Here is a 19,937-nt window from a genome sequence, read left to right on the forward strand (position 1 = left end):
GGCTCCGTCTGCTCTCTCAGGTGGATGTAAAAGATCCCATTGCACTATTTCAAGCGCAAGTGTTTTTTTATTTTCCTAGAACCATCTAATGACACAGCTCAGAAGGAGGTCATTCAGCCTATCGTGCTTGTGCCGGCTCTTTGAAAGAGCTATCCAATTAGTCCCACTCCCTCTGTTCTTTCCCCATAGCCCAGCATTTTCTTCCTTTTCAAGTATTTATCCAATTCCCTTTTTGATGTTACTATTGATTCTTCTTCCACCAACCTTACAGGCAGTGAATTCCAAATCATAATAACTCGCTGTGTAAAAATGATTCTCCTCATCTCCCCTCTGGTGCTTTTGCCAATCACCTGAAATCTGTGTCCTCTGGTTACTGACAAGTTTCTGTCTATCTACATTATCATAATTGTTTTTGAACACTGCTATCAAATCTCCTCTTAACCTTCTCTGCTCTAAGGAGCACAACCCCAGCTTCTTAAATCTCTCCACCTAACTGAAGTCCCTCATCCCTGGTACCATTCTTGTAAATCTCCTCTGAACTCTCTCCAAGGCCTTGACATCCTTCCTAAAGTGTGGTGCCCAGGATTGGACACAATACTCCAGTTTTATAAAACCTGTGTTTTATAAAGGTTTAGCATAACTCCCTTGTTTTTTGTAAATGTAAGAAGTCACACAACACCAGGTTATAGTCCAACAGCTTTATTTGAAATCACAAGCTTTCGGAGCGCTGCTCCTTCATCAGGTGAAGTGGAGAAATGCATAAAGACACAGCTTATATAGTCAGAGAATCATGTCAGATGTTTACAGGTAACCTTTCCAACTGCCATTTATCACACCTCGGCAGAGAGATAATTACAGCAGTCAAAGGTGTGAATGGTGTCCAAACAGGTCAGTCAGGGAAACATTACATCAAAGAACAATGAGGTGGGGTCACAAGGGGTCAAATATTGCAGATGCTGGGGTCTGTATGAATAACAAAAAACAGACAAAAAACATTTTTTTTTTTGCTGGAAATCACAGCAGGTCCGGCCGCATCTGTGTAGAGAGAACAAGCCAATGTCGACTCGAGTCTGGATGACCCTGCGTCAGGTGGGGTTACATGTAGCGTGACATGAACCCAAGATCTCGGTTGAGGCCGTCCTCATGGGTGCGGAACTTGGCTATCAGTTTCTGCTCGACGATTTTGCGTTGTCGTGTGTCTCGAAGGCCGCCTTGGAGAATGCTTACCCGAAGATCGGAGGCTGAATGTCCTTGACTGCTGAAGTGTTCCCCGACTGGGAGGGAACACTCCTGCCTGGTGATTGTTGCGCGGTGTCCATTCATCCGTTGTCGCAGTGTCTGCATGGTCTCGCCGTGTGAGAACCTCTCTGGATATGTCGAGGGTATCCTGAAACCCATCGTACAGGGAACCCCCAGCTTCTGTCGTGACACTACAGACTTCTTACAGAAACTCAGCACCCACGGACCAGTTGAAACAGGAACACTCCTCGCCACGATGTACGTCTCGGCACTCTACACCAGTATCCCCCACAATGACGGCATCGCTGCGACAGCCTCAGCACTCAACACCAACAACAGCCAATCTCCAGACGCCATCCTACAACTCATCTGCTTCATTCTTGACCACAATGTCTTCACCTTCGACAACTATTTCTTTACCCAAACACACGGAACAGCCATGGGGACCAAATTCGCACCCCAATACGCAAACATCTTCATGCACAAGTTCGAGCAAGACTTCTTCGCTGCACAGGATCTCCAACCAACGCTATACACCAGATACATCGACGACATTTTCTTCCTATGGACCCACGGCGAAGAATCACTGAAAAGACTACAGGATAACATCAACGAGTTCCATCCCACCATCAAACTCACCATGGACTACTCCTCAGAATCGGTTTCATTCTTGGACACACGAATCTCCATCAAAGACGGACACCTCAGCACTTCACTCTACCACAAGCCCACGGACAACCTCACGATGCTTCACTTCTCCAGCTTCCACCCTAACCATGTTAAAGAAGCCATCCCCTATGGACAAGCCCTGCGAATACACAGGATCTGCTCAGACGAGGAGGAACGCGATGGACACCTACAGACACTGAAAGGTGCCCTTGTAAGAACAGGATATGACGCTCGACTCGTCGATCGACAGTTCCAACGGGCCACAGCGAAAAATCGCACCGACCTCCTCAGAAGACAAACACGGGGCACAACCAACAGAGTACCCTTCGCCGTTCAGTACTTCCCCGGAGCGGAGAAACTACGCCATGTTCTTCGCAGCCTTCAACATGTCATCGATGATGATGAACACCTCGCTAAGGCCATCCCCGCACCTCCACTACTCGCTTTCAAACAGCCGCCTAACCTCAAACAGACCATCGTTCGCAGCAAATTACCCAGCTTTCAGGAGAACAGCGACCACGACACCACACAACCCTGCCACAGCAACCTCTGCAAGACATGCCAGATCATCAACACAGATACCATCATCACACATGAGGACACCACCCACCAGGTACATAGTACATACTCATGTGACTCGGCCAACGTTGTCTACCTCATACGTTGCAGGAAAGGATGCCCCGGAGCATGGTACATCGGCGAGACCATGCAGGCATTGCGACAACGGATGAACGGACACCGCGCAACAATCACCAGGCAGGAGTGTTCCCTCCCAGTCGGGGAACACTTCAGCAGTCAAGGACATTCAGCCTCCGATCTTCGGGTAAGCATTCTCCAAGGCGGCCTTTGAGACACACGACAACGCAAAATCGTCGAGCAGAAACAGATAGCCAAGTTCCGCACCCATGAGGACAGCCTCAACCGAGATCTTGGGTTCATGTCAGGCTACATGTAACCCCACCTGACGCAGGGTCATCCAGACTCGAGTCGGCATTGGCTTGTTCTCTCTACACAGATGCGGCCGGACCTGCTGTGAATTCCAGCAAAAAAAAAAATGTTTTTTGTTTTTCATACAGACCCCAGCATCTTCAATATTTGACCCCTTGTGACCCCACCTCATTGTTCTTTGATGTAATGTTTTCCTGACTGACCTGTTTGGACACCATTCACACCTTTGATTGCTGTGATTATCTCTCTGCCGAGGTGTGATAAATGGCAGTTGGCAAGATTACCTGTAAACATCTGACATTATTCTCTGACTATATAAGTTGTGTCTTTATGCATTTCTCCACTTCACCTGACGAAGGAGCAGCGCTCCGAAAGCTTGTGATTTCAAATAAAGCTGTTGGACTATAACCTGGTGTTGTGTGACTTCTTACATTTGTCCACCCCAGTCCAATTCCGGCATCTCCACACCATGTTTTTTGTACTCTATGCCTCTATTTATAAAACCAAGGATCCCGTTTGCATTTTTTAACAGCTTGATCAACTTGTCCTGCCACCTTCAAAGATTTGTACATGTGAACCACCAGGTCCCTCTGCTTGTACGCCCCCTTTTACATTGTACCATTCAGTTTATATTGTCTCTCCTCGTTCTTCCATCACTGATTTAAATTCTTGCTGTCATCTGTCAGTTGTGCTGTTCGAACCTGTTTTCCTGCTTTGTTCTCCATCTTTGGCTGGCTGTCAAGGTTTGTTTGAGAATGCTCCTGTGAAGTGCCATAGGATATTTTACTACGTTAAAGGGGTTACAGAAATGCAAGTTGTTGTTGTTGTTGCTAAAATTATTGCACTGTGTCTGATCTAAAGCAACATCCTCAGCTCCATCCCATCTCCCATCTGTCAGAGTCAGTTTGCTTTGGTTGAAGGAAAATTTAAATAAGCTTAAAAGTGAAGCCAGCAGCAAAGAATAATTTTTAATTTAATTATCCTCAGCTGAAAAAACAAAGTTCATAAAATATCAGGTGTCAAAACTGCTGTTGTTTATTTTTAAATTACTGTTATTGAGATAATCTAAATACACATCATTTGTTCCCTTCCATTCCTCTGTCAGTGTCTCTATTTATCTATCTGTCCATCCACATATTAATCTATCTACCTAATATATATGTATCTATCGATATCCATTCATCTACCCATCTATCCCTCTATCTTTTTTCCCTCTATCTATCCATCTTCTGCCTTTCCAACAATCTATAATCCATCCTTTCCCATTATCTATCTTTCTATCTATTTATCTATCCATCTATCCATATATCGATCTCCATTTATTTTTCTATCAATTATCTATCCATCAATATATTATATATATATATCTGTTATATATCTATCTATCATCTGTCTGTCTATCTATCTATCTATCTATCGACCCTTTCCTCTCCAAAGTCCTAGAACATGTTGTCGCCGGCCAAAACTGTTCCCATCTTTCCTGGAACTCCATGTTTGAATCCCTCCAATCAGGTTCCGCCCCGCCACAGTACCGAAACATCTCTTATCAAAGTCATAAATGACATCCAATGTGACAGCGACCGAGGTAAACTATCTCTCCTCGTCCTTCTCGACTTGTCTGCAGCCTTTGACAGGGTTGACCACTCCATCCTCCTCCAACACCTCTCCTCTGTCGTCCAGCTGGGTGGGACTGCACTTGCCTGGTTCCATTCTTATCTATCTAATCATAGCCAGTGAATCACCTGCAACGGCTTCTCTTCCCACTCCCAGATCGTTACGTCTGGTGTCCCCTAGGGATCTATCCTTGACCTCTCCTATTTCTCACATACATGTTGCCCCTCAGCGACATCATCCGAAAATACAATGTCAGGTTCCACATGTATGTATGGAACAGTTCCTGCAGATTGGAGGGTGGCAAATGTAACCCCACTATTTAAAACAGGAGAGAGAGAGAAAACAGGGAACGACAGATCGGTTAGCCTAACATCTGTAGTAGGGAAAATGCTAGAGTCTATTATAAAGAATGTGATAACAGGACACTTAGAAAATATCAACGGGATTAGACAAAGTCAACATGGATTTATGAAAGGGAAATCGTGTTTGACAAACCTACTGGAGTTTTTTGAGGATGTAACTGGTAGAATAGATAAGGGAGAACCAGTGGATGTAGTGTATTTGGATTTTCAGAAGGCCTTTGATAAAGTCCCACATAAGATGTTAGTGTGCAAAATTAAAACACATGGGATTGGGGGTAATATTCTGGCATGGATTGAAAATTGGTTAACAGGCAGGAAACAGAGAGTAGGAATAAATGGGTCTTTTTCGGGGTGAGAGGCGGTGACTAGCAGGGATCAGTGCTTGGGCCGCAGCTATTCACAATATATATCAATGATTTGGATGAGGGAACCAAATGTAATATTTCCAACTTTGTTGATGACATGAAACTAGGTGGGATTGTGACTTGTGCGGAGGATGCAAAGAGGCTTCAAAGGAATTCAGACAAGTTGAGTGAGTGGGCAAATACATGACAGATGCAGTATAACATGGATAAATGTGAAGTTATGCACTTCAGTAGGAAAAACAGAAAGGCAGAGTATTATTTAAATGGCGATAGATTGGGAAATGTTGATATACAAAGGGTGTCCTTGTACACCAGTACACCAGTCAATGAAAGCAAACATGCAGGTGCAGCAAGCAGTTAGGAAGGCAAATGATATGTTGGCCTTCATTGCAAGAGGATTTGAGTACAGGAGCAAGGATGTCTTACTACAGTCATACAGGCCCTTGGTGAGACCACACCTGGGGGGAAAATTTGGTTGGTTGCACCACCCATTAGCGCCTAAAGAGGTCGAGAAGTGGGGCGCTAACCAACTACCGCCCGGGCGCAGCGAACCCTGTGCCTTTTCCCATATTGAGCGGACATTTAGCACCAGCGCTAAACCGTAGCGCCCGCTCACCGGCGCACACAGATCATGACGTCATTTCAGTGTTGTAAGGGGTCGTTTTAACGAGCTTATGGTGTGCTAGATCGGTTTTGATTTCGCACTGCTCGTGAGCGGTTCTGAAGCGCTCCCCCCTCACCGGTTCTAGACACTGGGCTTATTGCCAGACAACCTTGATGTGTGGCCCAACTTGTGACTCGGAAGACAAATGGATCAGGTGAGACAAGGTGAGTTTTAAATCAGAAATATCTTTATTTTCAAGGAGAAATAAACACAGAGAATGCAAGAATCAATTTAGACAAAAATCATTAGCACGTCTCCCAATGGGAACTAAAATTTAACACACAAGGAATAACTTTGACTATCTTAAATCATACAACAATTCTTATCAGCGGTATACTAAAACAGGGGTGGGAAAAGCGCACGAACACATCGAGGGATAAATCACACTCCTGAATTAGAAAACCCTTAATGTTACAAACCCTCCCGTTGCTAAAATATACCTCAACTATGTCAGTTAGGTAGAGTTGGGCCTTTATGCTCACCAGAATTTTAAAACCCTCCTGGACCTTGGTACTCCTTATCTGGACTTGGACTTCACTGCTTCTGGTGAATCTTGTGGATCTGTCTGAGTCTGGCTGAATCTCTCTCCTGCACAATCTTGAAAGTCCTTCGAACTCCTCGAACCGTCTCCTCTCCACTCGGCCTTCGAACTCCTGATGGTCTTGGATCTGGACTGAACTTCTGAATATGCTCTCCTGCACAATCTTGTGGGTCCTCCCCGCTCTGTCCTTGACCTCGTGTCTGTGTGAATCTGTGATGGATCTGATTGAATATCACTGAATGAAAGAGAGGAAGCCCTGCTGTCGAATGTCCCTCCACAGTTATACTGTTCCCTTGCACTTATCTCGGCACCAAATCAGGGGTTTTCTTTTGTCAAGGTAATGGGCAGGCTGCTTTGACAAAAGCAAGTACTTTATTTTAATGTCTTGTAAATGAAACTAATGGGATCAGTCCTGTTAAGTCTGTGAATTATTTAGTTAATTAAAACACAGACTAATGAGTAACAATAAAAACAGGTCTTTACTGGTTGGAGGTAGGGACTATACTGAATACAAGATTACTGCACAGTGCTTATATACCGGTGTGTTCACCCCTGGTACTACGTCTACAGCAGCCTGAGAAAGTAGTACATCTCTTAAGGTGGAACAGGCTTAAGCTCTCTTAAGGTGGAACAGGTTACATACACAACACTCCTCCCTTCTTAGCTTTATAGTCATCCCCCCATTTAACATAACGTAATAACATATATACATATATAACTTCATGTTTAACGTAACATATCACAGATTCAGTCTCTGCGGAAACAGTTCACAGATTCAATCTCTGTGGTGTAGTCGGTTCACGTTACTCATTCAATAGTCCTTTCATGGATTTAACAGCTTGAACTTCCGAACTGATTTGGCTCCGTTCGGAGGGACCACGTGTGTGATCTGGTAGAGGTGATAATGGTTCAGATGGGTCATCTTCTGTTTTTACTTTTCCTTTTCTGCTTCTTGGAGACTCTCTGGGCTCCATTGTCAGCTGCCACAGCTGCCAGCTGCATGCGCAGTTCCTCCTTCTCTTCCTCCTGTTTCCGTCGTAGAGCCAGCTTCTCCCGATGTTCCGTAGACTTTTGGTGCTCCTCCATGATTTCTGCACTTTGGGAGTCGAAGTTACAAGCTGGGCAGGACAGGACATCGTAATATTCGGTGTCGTCCACCAGGTCATGGTAATATTCGGTGTCGTCCTGAGCTAGACCAGTGAGAGGGTCGTCTATTTCCTCCATACCCAGCTGGACGTTAGCCAGCTCTTGTTCCAAATCCAGACATCTTTCCTGAAGAGACTTCTTCATGTGTACCTCTGCATCCAGCTTTTTCTGGGCTTTCAGCAAGTCGTTTACTAGTGACCTCATTTGTGATTTTAATACTTCAACTTCCTTTGGAGATTGATTGATCGGACTATGCAATCCCTCTACCGGAGCAACTGTTTCAGCGGTCTGTTGTTCTACATTGACGTGAGTCAGCGTACTTTCGGCATCCAATGGCTGCTCTGTTGCAGTCGTTTCAGTCTGTGTCGTCACATCAGCCATCTCAATGACTTTTGAGAGCTCCGAACCCTTTTCCTTTGAAGATCGCAGCTCGTGTTCAAGTTTTTCCCATTTCAGAGTCTTGTCCCTCAGCATATGAAGGAGTTGGCTGACCATTAACTCTTCTGACACCAGATTATGGCACGCACCTTCAGAACCTGAATCAGCTTTGATTCGTTCGGCCTCCTCGCGCAGATGGTTGGTGTGCTCCTGCTCCATTTTCTCCATCAGTTGCTTCTGTTGACTTTCCAGATTCTCCCACTCTGTAACAAAGAACTTTTTTATTTCATTCATCTCTTGCTCAAAACGGCGAATCATTTGTTCTAATTGCTGTTGTAGTTTGAAATGGAGTTGAGTTCGAGCCCAGTGTCCCTCAAAAATGTGCATATCAGTAGACTTGACAGACTCAGAATTCTCTGTTAAACTATGTTGTTGTTGCTCAGTGGAATTCTGTGCTGAAACTTTGTCTTTTGCACATGGGTTGGTCTTACCATCATCAGTTCTAGAGTCTGGGCTGATTATCTGCACCGAGTTCTCACTCTTTATGGCTTTTAGTGAATGCCAGTCCATATTTATGTTTCTAAACCACTCCCGGCCTAGTAGTGGTGGACCTCCCTTCGGTAGCACACATAAGTCCATTATTTGACTTCCTTCGCCCTTGTTGGCCACTGCAACCTTTATTGTCCCGATGGGGTACACTCTCTGCCCCGTGTAGGTTGTCAATATAATCTCCGTATCCTGTAGTGGAATATGTTGGAATAACCTTCTGTAATCTTTCTTATTCATGACCGACAATGCCGATCCAGTGTCCAATTCCATTTTTACTTGGACTCCTTCTATCTGAAGAGTAACCCAAATTGTCTGGAGGTCTGCACCCTTACCAACGTTGAGTACCCTTAAGCTAGCCAGTTCAATACTGCTTGCGTCTGAATCGGACTCCTGTTCGGCCACCTTGTGTACCTTTGCGTATTTCCCTTGCGGTGACTTCTTGTTGCTGGTCTTCTTCGCTGACCTGCATACTCTAGCTATATGTCCAAGCCTACCACAAGTTCTACATTCTTGGTTTTTAAACCAACACTGGTTCTGATCATGCGTTGTCTTTCCACAACGATAACATTTGCCAGAACTCACCCAATTTGTGTGCACTGAGCTCCGGTGACCGTAGCTGCATTACTGCCGTGCCTCTCGCTGCAGCTTCGTGTGCTGCTGCCATAGTGACCGCCTTCTCAAGCGTCAGCTCATTCTCCTCGAGCAGTCGCTTTTGTGTATCCTGTTTAAATAAACCACACACAAATTTGTCTCGAAGTGCCTCTGTCAGTCCCGTTCCAAACTGGCAATATTTCGCTAATTTACGCAATTCCAGCAAATATTCAGCATTGCTTTCATGCTGTAGCTGCCTTCTGTCATAAAATTTAAATCGTTCCGCTAGCATCAGCGGCGTGGGGTTTAGATGATCTTTCAGGACAGTAACAATCTCATCGAACGTCTTATCCGCCGGTTCATCTGGTGATAACAGGTGTTTCAATTGCCCGTATGTCTTCGCACCCATTAAATTTAATAATGTTAGAGCTTTATCTTGGTCACGAATTTTATTGGCCTTACAATAATTTTTTACTCTTTCAACATATATGGCCCAATCTTCGAGGTCACTATCAAAGGTGCTAATATTCCCGTGTTTAGGCTTTGTAGATTTGCAATTTCTCAGATTTTATTTTCTTTACTTGTTATCAAAGATGGCGGCTTCCCGCTCTTGCCGTCGTCCTCCGCCCACAAAATGGCGGTTTTCCCGCACTTGGCGGTCTTCACCCGTCCCCCGTCGCCGTCTCCCTTCAGCCCCCGAGTGCGGCCCTTATCTTCGCCGCGATCGCCCGAGTGCGGCCCTTATCAGCGGATGCGATCGATGGCCCGGCTGCGCCTCGCACTTGAAAGCGGCCCGGCCCTTATCTGCCGATCGCTATCGCCCTGTACCTCTCTTCCCCAGTCCTGTCTTCTACTCCGGTTCACAAGCTGATGGAGGCTTCAGGGTCCTAATGCCTGTCACTTCCAGTGGGGTGGTGAGTGGTGAGGTTTGAAACCTCTCTTCAACCGCCGTGGAATAACTGCCGCAGGGTAAGAACCTGACTCGTCGCCAGTGTTAAGTCTGTGAATTATTTAGTTAATTAAAACACAGACTAATGAGTAACAATAAAAACAGGTCTTTACTGGTTGGAGGTAGGGACTATACTGAATACAAGATTACTGCACAGTGCTTATATACTGGTGTGTTCACCCCTGGTATTACGTCTACAGCAGCCTGAGAAAGTAGTACATCTCTTAAGGTGGAACCGGCTTAAGCTCTCTTAAGGTGGAACAGGTTACATACACAACAAGTCCTGTGTCCCTTTGAGTTTGGTACAGATAATAGGTTTTGTCTTTGCTCTGTGATTTCAGAGATGGGTTTGCGTTTTGCTGGCAATTAACACACCTTGAGGTGTAAATACTTTTGTTTTGACTTCGTTACTACTGTAGCCATATTATCATATCAATAGCAGTAAGTTCTGGAATCTTCTAATCGGTGATGACTCAGGCTGCTGGAAGATACTGCTGGTGTGTCCTTTTGAACTCAGCCATGAGAACTGCCAACTCCATCTTGTGTTCTCACAATGTGGCCATTCCAGGGGTTTTACCAATCTAGACTGGATTTTCTGGATTTTACGAATCCTACAGTGTGCAACGCCTTTGGGGCACGCCGGACCGGAAATTCAGTGGTGCCCCCCTCCGTTCCATATGGCACTAACAAGGACAGGTTACCTGGAACGTTTCCCAGTCACTGTCGGGCTCGGGGGCACTCTTTAAAGGGGAGTGTTCTGGATTATTAGTGGCAGCCATTTTTGGACCACAACTTATTTGAGAGAGAGAGAGAGATGCTCAGCTACACACAGAGAGCCATTTCATAGAAACAAAGAAGATAGGAGCAGGAGTAGGCCATTCGGCCCCCCGAGCCTGCTCCGCCATTCAATGAGATCATGGCTGATCATCCAAATTCAGTACCCTGTCCCTGCCTTCTCCCCATATCCCTTGATCCCTTTAGCCTTAAGAAATATATCCAACTCTTTCTTCAATATATTTAATGACCTGGCCTCCACCACCCTCTGTGGCAGAGAATTCCACAGGTTCACCACTCTCTGGGTGAAGAAATTCCTCCTCATTTCAATCCTAAATGGCTTACCCCTTATCCTTAGTCTATGACCCCTGGTTCTGGACTCCCCGGCCATCAGAAACATCTTTCCTGCATCTAGTCTGTCCAGGCCTGACAGAATTTTATAGGTTTCGATGAGATCCCCTCTCAATCTTCTAAACTCCAGTGAGTATAAGCCCAATCGACACAATCTCTCCTCATACGTCATTCCTGCCATCCCACGTATCAGCCTGGTGAATCTTCGCTGCACTCCCTCCATGGCAAGAACGTCCTTCCTCAGGTAAGGCGATCAAAACTGCACACAATATTCAAGGTGCGGTCTCACCAAGGCCCTGTACAACTGCAGCAAGACATCATTGTTCCTGTACTCGAACCCACTTGCTACGAAGGCCAACATACCATTTGCCTTCTTAACCGCCTGCTGCACCTGCATGCTTACCTTCAGCGATTGGTGCACAAGAACACCCAGGTCTCTTTGCACTTCCCCTTCTCCCAATCTATTGCCATTCAAATAAAAATCTGCCTTCCTGCTTTTGCCACCAAAGTGGATAACCTCACATTTATCCACATTATAGTGCATTTGCCATGTTTCTGCCCAATCACCCAACCTGTCCAAATCGTACTGGAGTTTCACGACATCCTCCTCACAGCATACCCTCCCACCCAGCTTTGTGTCATCTGCAAATTTGGAGATATTACATCCAATTCCCTCATCCAGATCATTAATATATATCGTGAACAGCTGGGGTCCTAGGACCGATCCTTGCAGTACCCCACTAGTCACTGCCTGCCACTCAGAAAACGACCCGTTTATTCCAACTCTTTGCTTTCTACCCGCCAACCAGTTCTCTATCCAAGTCAATACCTTGCCCCCAATCCCATGTGCCTTAATTTTGCATGCTAATCTCTTACGTGAGACCTTATCGAAAGCCTTCTGAAAGTCCAAATACACCACATCCACTGGTTCTCCCTTATCTATTTTACCAGTTACATCCTCAAAAAATTCCAGTAGATTAGTCAAGCATGATTTACCTTTTGTAAATCCATGTTGACTTTGTCCGATCCTGTCACTGCTTTCCAAGTGCTCTGCTATTACATCTTTTATAATGGACTCTAGCATTTTCCCCACTACCGATGTCAGGCTTACCGGTCTATAATTCCCCGCTTTTTCTCTAACACCTTTTTTGAATAGTAGGGTTAAATTAGCTACCCTACAGTCCATGGGTACTGTTCCAGAGTCTATCGAGTTCTGGAAGATGACCAGTGTTGTGTATGTAATATGTGTGCTACTTTAAACCTATGGACAGGACTGCACTACTTGTAGGGCGTAGGGATACGCAGTACCACTCCTGGCCATAGGGGTATAAATAGTACTGTGGGTACTGATCTCCCCTCAGTTCCCGCCTGTGGGCATGAAGTAAAGACTTACGTATAGTCCCTACCTCCAACCAGTAAAGACCTTTTTTTATTGTTACTCATTAGTCTGTGTCTTAATTAACTAAATAATTCACAGACTTAACACTGGCGATGAGTCAGGTTCTTACCCTGCGGCAGTTATTCCATGGTGGCTTCGTCCACAGACAGGACGTTGAAGAGAGGTTTCAAACCGCACCACCCCACTGGAAGCGACAGGCATTAGGACCCTGAAGCCTCCATCAGCGACTGAAAACTGGAGGACAGAAGACATCCTGCAGCTTCTTTTTCAACCTCGGTGGTGGGTAAGCCGAGCAGCGTGGGCTGCAAAGACAGGGCTGGGGGAGTCGGAGGTACAAGGGCGATCGCGATCGGGAGATAAGGGCCATCGATCGCAATCCCTGATAAGGGCCACACTCGGGCTGAAAGGCGCAGCGTCGGCAGACACTGAAGGCGTGAGAGCCGCGGTGAAAAGCGCGGGCCATCGATCGCGGTGGAGATAAGGGCCGCACTCGGGGCTGAAGGGAGACGGCGTCGGGGGACGGGTGAAGACTGCCAAGCACGGGAAAACCGCCATTTTGTGGGCGGAGGACGACGGCAAGAGCGGGAAGCCGCCATCTTGGATAGCAGTAAAAAAAAAAAACCTGAGAAATTGCAAATCTGATAAAGTACTACAATGCCTAAACACGGGAATATTAGCAACTTTGATAGTGACATCGAAGATTGGGCCATATATGTTGAACGAGTTAAAAATTATTGTAAGGCCAATAAAATTCGTGAGGCTGATAAAGCACTAACATTATTAAATTTAATGGGTGCGAAGACATACAGGCAATTGAAACACCTGTTATCACCAGATGAACCGGCGGATAAGACGTTCGATGAGATTGTTACTGTCCTGAAAGATCATCTAAACCCCACGCCGCTGATGCTAGCGGAACGATTTTAATTTTACGACAGAAGGCAGCTACAGCATGAAAGCAATGCTGAATATTTGCTGGAATTGCGTAAATTAGCGAAATATTGCCAGTTTGGAACGGGACTGACAGATGCACTACGAGACAAATTTGTGTGTGGTTTATTTAAACAGGATACACAAAAGCGACTGCTCGAGGAGAATGAGCTGACGCTTGAGAAGGCGGTCACTATGGCAGCAGCACACAAAGCCGCAGCGAGAGGCACGGCAGTAATGCAGCTACGGTCACCGGAGCTCAGTGCACACAAATTGGGTGTGAGTTCTGGCAAATGTTATCGTTGTGGAAAGACAACGCATGATCAGAACCAGTGTTGGTTTAAAAACCAAGAATGTAGAACTTGTGGTAGGCTTGGACACATAGCTAGAGTATGCAGGTCAGGGAAGAAGACCAGCAACAAGAAGTCACCGCAAGGAAAATATGCAAAAGTACACAAGGTGGCCGAACAGGAGTCTGATTCAGACGCTAGCAGTAATGAACTGGCTGGCTTAAGCAGTATTGAACTGGCTAGCTTAAGGGTACTCAACGTTGGTAATGGTGCAGACCTCCAGACAATTTGGGTTACTCTGCAGATAGAAGGAGTCCAAGTAAAACTGGAATTGGACACTGGATCGGCATTGACGGTCATAAATAAGAAAGATTATGGAAGGTTATTCCAACATATTCCCCTACAGGATACAGAGCTCATATTGAAAACATACACGGGGCAAAGAGTGTACCCCATCAGGAAAATTGAGGTCACAGTGGTCCACAAGGGCGAAGAAAGTCAAATAATGGACTTATATGTGCTATCTGAAGGAGGTCCTCCACTACTAGGACGGGAGTGGATTAGGAAAATGAATATCGACTGGCATTTCCTACAAACAATAACGAGTGAGAACTCGGTGAACATAATCAACCCAGACTCTGGAACGGATGATGGTAAGACCAACCCGCGTGCAAAAGACAAAGTTTCAGCACAGAATTCCACTGAGATAGAGAATTCTGAGTCTGTCCAGTCTACTGACATGCACATTTCTGAGGGACACCGGGCTCGAACTCAACTCCATTTCAAACTGCAACAGCAATTAGAACAAATGATTCGCCGTTTTGAGCAAGAGATGAATGCGACGAAAGAGTTCTTTGATATAGAGTGGGAACATCTGGAAAGACAACAGAAGCAGCTGCTGGAGCAAATGGAGCAGGAGCACACAAAACGTCTGATGTCAGAGGAGTTAACGGTCAGCCAACTCCTGCATATGCTGAAGGACAGGACTCTGAAATGGGAAAAACTTGAACACGAACTTCAATATTCAAACGAAAGGGGTTCGGAGCTCTCAAAGGTTATTGGAAGAGCTGAGGTGGCAACACAGACTGAGATGACTACAACAGAGCAGCCCTTGGATGCCAAAAGTACGCTGACTCACGTCAACGTAGAACAACAGACCGCTGAAACAGCTGCTCCGGTAGAGGGATTGAATAGTCCGATCAATCAATCTCCAAAAGAAGTTGAAGTAGTAAAATCTCAAATGAGGTCATTAGTAAACGACTTGCTGAAAGCCCAGAAAAAGCTGGATGAAGAGGTACGCATGAAGAAGTCTCTTCAGGAAAGATGTCTGGACTTGGAACAAAAGCTGGCTAATGCCCAGCTGGGTATGGAGGAAATAGAAGACCCTCTCGCTGGCCTAGATCAGGACGACACCGAATATTACCATGACCTATTGAGTGACACTGAATATTATAGTGACCTGGTCTGCCCAGCTTGTGATGAAAACTCCCAAAGTGCAGAAATCAGGATGAATCACTTCAAGTCAAAGGAACATAGGGAGATGGTGGCGCTACAGCTGGCAGCTGACAGGGGAGCCCAGAGAGTCTCTAAGAAGCAGAAAAGGAAAAGACGAAGCAGAAGATGATAACCATCTGAACCATTATCACCCCTACCAGATCACACACGTGGTCCCTCCGAATGGAGCCAAATCAGTTCGGAAGTTCAAGCTGTTAAATCCATGGAAGGACTATTGAATGAGTCACTCCAGCAACGTGAACCGACTACACCACAGAGACTGAATCTGTGAACTATTTTCCGCAGAGATTGAATCTGTGAATTGTTTTCCGCAGAGACTGAATCTGTGATCTGTTTTGACATGAAGTTATCTATGTATCTATGTTATTCTGTTATGTAAACCTGAAGTTATATATGTATATATGTTATTACGTTATGTTAAATGGGGAGATGACTGTAAAGCTAAGAAGGGAGGAATGTTGTGTATGTAATATGTGTGCTACTTTAAACCTATGGACAGGACTGCACTACTTGTAGGGCGTAGGGATACGCAGTACCACTCCTGGCCATAGGGGTATAAATAGTACTGTGGGTACTGATCTCCCCTCAGTTCCCGCCTGTGGGCATGAAGTAAAGACCTACGTATAGTCCCTACCTCCAACCAGTAAAGACCTGTTTTTATTGTTACTCATTAGTCTGTGTCTTAATTAACTAAATAATTCACAGACTTAACAACCAGCAATGCATCTACTATTTCTAGGGCCACTTCCTTAAGTACCCTGGGATGTAGATGATCTGGCCCTGGGGATTTATAGGCCTTCAGTCCCATCAATTTTCCTAACACCATTTCTGCAGTGAGCCAGCACTGGCAGAGGAACTTTAGCCTTCTGAACATCACTTTGCAGTTGGTGAGCTTCTCAAACGGCATGACTTTCAGTGTGCACTTACTATGGGGGCTGCATTGGATGGGAATGTCGTGCTTCTCAATCATATTGACAGGGCACAGAGACGCAGGGATAGAGTGCCAGGCATGGCCAGACAGAGGAGGGCCGACAGATGTCGCCCCACGAGACCTTACGCTGCCAGGGTTTTCCGCCAGCAGTTTTCATATATCAACATGTCGGAGGAGAAGTGTTTCCGAAGGCTGCGCTTCAGTACGGAGGTGGTCACTAAGCTCTGCCACCTGCTTCAGCCAGATCTGCAGCCTCAACTAAGGTGCAGGACATCTCTGTCAGTGGCTGTGAGGATCACTGTGGCTCTAAACTTCTATGCAAGCGGCTCATTTCAGGCCGCTACTGGGGACATTGCCAACATCTCACAGTTCGCGGTGCATTGCTGCATCCGTCAAGTGATTAATGCTCTCTTTAAAAGGAGACGGCAGTACATCTCCTTCCCAATGACCCCAGACAAGCAGCGAGAGCGCGCAGAGGGCTTCGCAAGGATAGTGGGCTTCCCCATGGTGCAGGGCACCATTGACTGCACGCATGTGGCTTTGCGGGCACCTCTAGAGAATGCGGAGGATTTCCGCAACCGAAAGGGGTTCCATTCTTTGAATGTGCAGCTGGTCTGTGACCACCGACAGCTGATACTCGCTGTGAATGCCCACTTTCCAGGCAGCAGCCACGACGCCTTCATCCTGCGCCAGACTTCTGTGGCAGACCTTTTCGAGGCTGGCTTCTTGGGGACAAGGGCTATCCTCTGTGCCCCTGGCTGATGACCCTGCTCCGTTTGCCCAGCACCCCTGCTGAAGAATGTTACAATGAGAGCCATCAAGCGACCAGGAACATAATTGAGCACACAATCGGCGTGCTGAAGCAACGGTTCCGCTGTCTGGACCATTCCGGAGGAGCCCTTCAGTACTCACCTGAGCGAGTCTCCCACTTCGTGGTTGTGTGTTGCATGCTGCATAACTTGGCAATCCTCAGGACCCAGCCAATGCCATCAGACATTGAAGCACCAGCAGAGGAGGAGGAGGAGGAGGAGGAGGAGGAGGAGGAGGAGGAGGAGGAGGAGGAGGAGGAGGAGGAGGAGGAGGAGGGGCAGCAGCACCAAGACGGGAGGGAGGCACAAACTGCAAGGGCCGTCTGTCAGCGTCTTATTGCAAGTCGCTTCTAGGCCCCTCTCAGGGAATGCTTGCTGCCATTCCAAGAACATGAATGGAACCGTTCTGCTACCCCCAAGCTGGTCAAGGGCAAAATTTGTGCCAAGAACAGACATGGCCATTGTGAATAAAGAAAGTTGTGTAGGAATGTTTAGTTCCTATCTAAAAGACTGAGGTCCACTCAGGCGATCAAATAAATGAGATTTAATGAAAATTAACAGAGTTTAACAGATAACTACAGGAGAACATCGAATATAGGTCTAGTCAGTGCGGAGACTCCACGAGGACTGCTTGGGCGGTCCCGTGGCTGACGTCATGACGTCATCACATTTTTCCCGCCGGTGGGGGATCACGTGATGAACGGCGTGACGTCATCGCGTTTACCCGCGCTATTAAAGTGATCGCGCTCTGTACATGTAAACAGTGAAAACAAAGATACAGACTCAGGCTGTAGCTAACATATTATTAAAGGGAATTATATACAATTGATCGGAGTCCCTTAGCGGCTCCGCCACATGCGCCCCCCCAGAATTGTCTTTAATAGCAAAAGTAAAATGGCGAGGAGGCCTGACAAGCCTACCAGATCGACTTCTGCAGCCTTGAAGTGGAAGCTGATGGATGGCGGGCGAGCTGGCGGGTGGTTGCGTTTGATCTGGCACGGCGACTGTGGGCGGTCGGCCACATTTCGGCGGTTGTGCAATCTCGACTGGGCGGTCAAGGTCCAAGTGAGCCGGCTTCAACCGGTCAACCGAAATGTGGTCCGGTTTACCTCCGACATCGACCGAAAAAGATTTATCTTCCGGCTCTATCACGCGGAAAGGACCAGTGTAAGGGGGTTTGAGCGGGTCCCGATGAGCGTCGTGGCGGATAAACACATAATCGGCGTTCTTCAGCTCAGCTGGGATGTGGGAGCTCTGCAAGCCGTGATGTGACGTAGGCACTGGAGCGAAACTTCTGGCTGCCTCCTGGTGTCTGATGAGCTGCCTGGATGCGGACCATGGCTCTGTTGGAGTCGGAAGGAAATCCCCTGGTACGCCTAGCGGCTGGCCATATACGAGCTCCGCCATGGACGATTGAAGATCTTCTTTAGGCACCGTACGAAGACCTAAAAGGACCCATGGAAGCCTGTCCACCCAGCTCGCACCTTGAAGGCTGGCTTGCAGTGCGGCCTTGAGCGACCTGTGGAATCGTTTGCACAGGCTGTTTGCCTGTGGATGGTAGGCAGTGGTGCGATGTAGCTTGACGCCGAGCCCCTGAGCCACAGCGTTCCAGAGCTCCGAAGAAAACTGCGGCCCACGATCAGACGAGATGTCCGCCGGTACCCCGAAACGGGCGACCCAAGAGGAGATGAATGCCCTGGCGATGTCTGCGGAAGTGGTGGATGACAAAGGAACCACCTCCGGCCATCAAGTGGTGCGGTCCACCATTGTAGAAGATGAATAAACCCGTGCAAAGGCGGAAGTGGCACCACCAGGTCCACCTGCACATGATCAAACCTACGTTCCGGAACAGCGAAAGTGGCCAATGGAGCCTTGACATGACGCTGCACCTTGGCCTTTTGGCAGACCACGCAGGTGTTGGCCCAGTCGCGAACATCCATGTGCATGCCCCGCCACACAAATTTGGACGACATCAGCTGTTGCGAGGCCTTCATGCCACAGTGCGACAACCCGTGTATGGCGTCAAAGACTTTTCGTCACCAGGCGACCGGGAAGATAGGGCGAGGATCTCCTACGGAGACGTCGCAGAGTAGCGTAGTGCCTGCGGCATGGAATTTGACGTCGGCCGCTTGGAGGCAACAGGGGTTGGTTCTGTAAGATTGGACTTCCGGATCCAAGGCTTGATCCACAGCCATGAGGGCATAGTCGATGCCGAGCTGGACTGCATGAATGGTTGCGCGGGAGAGGCAATCCGCCACCAGGTTGTCTTTACCGGACACATGCTGAATGTCAGTGGTGAATTCTGAGATAGACTTCAACTGATGTTGTTGCCGAGCTGACCACGGTTCGGCGGTCTTGGCCATAGCGAACGTTAGTGGCTTATGGTCCACAAAAGCCATGAACGGACGTCCCTCTAGCAAGAACTGGAAATGGCGGATGGCCAGAAAAAGGGCCAGCAACTCCCGGTCGAACGTGCTGTACTTCCGTTTGTTTCGCCGTAGTTGACGGCTGAAAAACGCCAGCGGTTGCCACGTCCCATGCACCCACTGTTCCTGCACTGCGCCGATGGCATAGTCTGACGCATCGGTGGTAAGGGCGATGCTGGCACCTGGCAGCGGGTGTGCCAGCATGGTTGGGTTGGCTAAAGCGCCTTTTGTGTCGATGAACACCCGGTCCATGTCGACCGTCCAGCTAATCGGATCCTTGCCGGACTTGCCCTTGAGGGCCTCGTACAGGGGCTGCATGAGCAGAGCTGCATTAGGGATGAACCAGTGATAAAAATTTACCATCCCGAGGAACTCCTGCAGGGCCTTGATGGTCTGCGGGTGCGGGAATGAAGTAACTGCCTCCACCTTCGTTTGCAGGGGAATTGCGCCGTCTGATGTGATGCAATGGCCTAAGAAATCAATCTGCTGCAGGCCGA

This window comes from Somniosus microcephalus, chromosome 3 (genome assembly GCF_052327205.1).
Source record: "Somniosus microcephalus isolate GS21.2 chromosome 3, FLI_Smic_1.0, whole genome shotgun sequence".
Classification (NCBI taxonomy): Eukaryota; Metazoa; Chordata; class Chondrichthyes; order Squaliformes; family Somniosidae; genus Somniosus; species Somniosus microcephalus.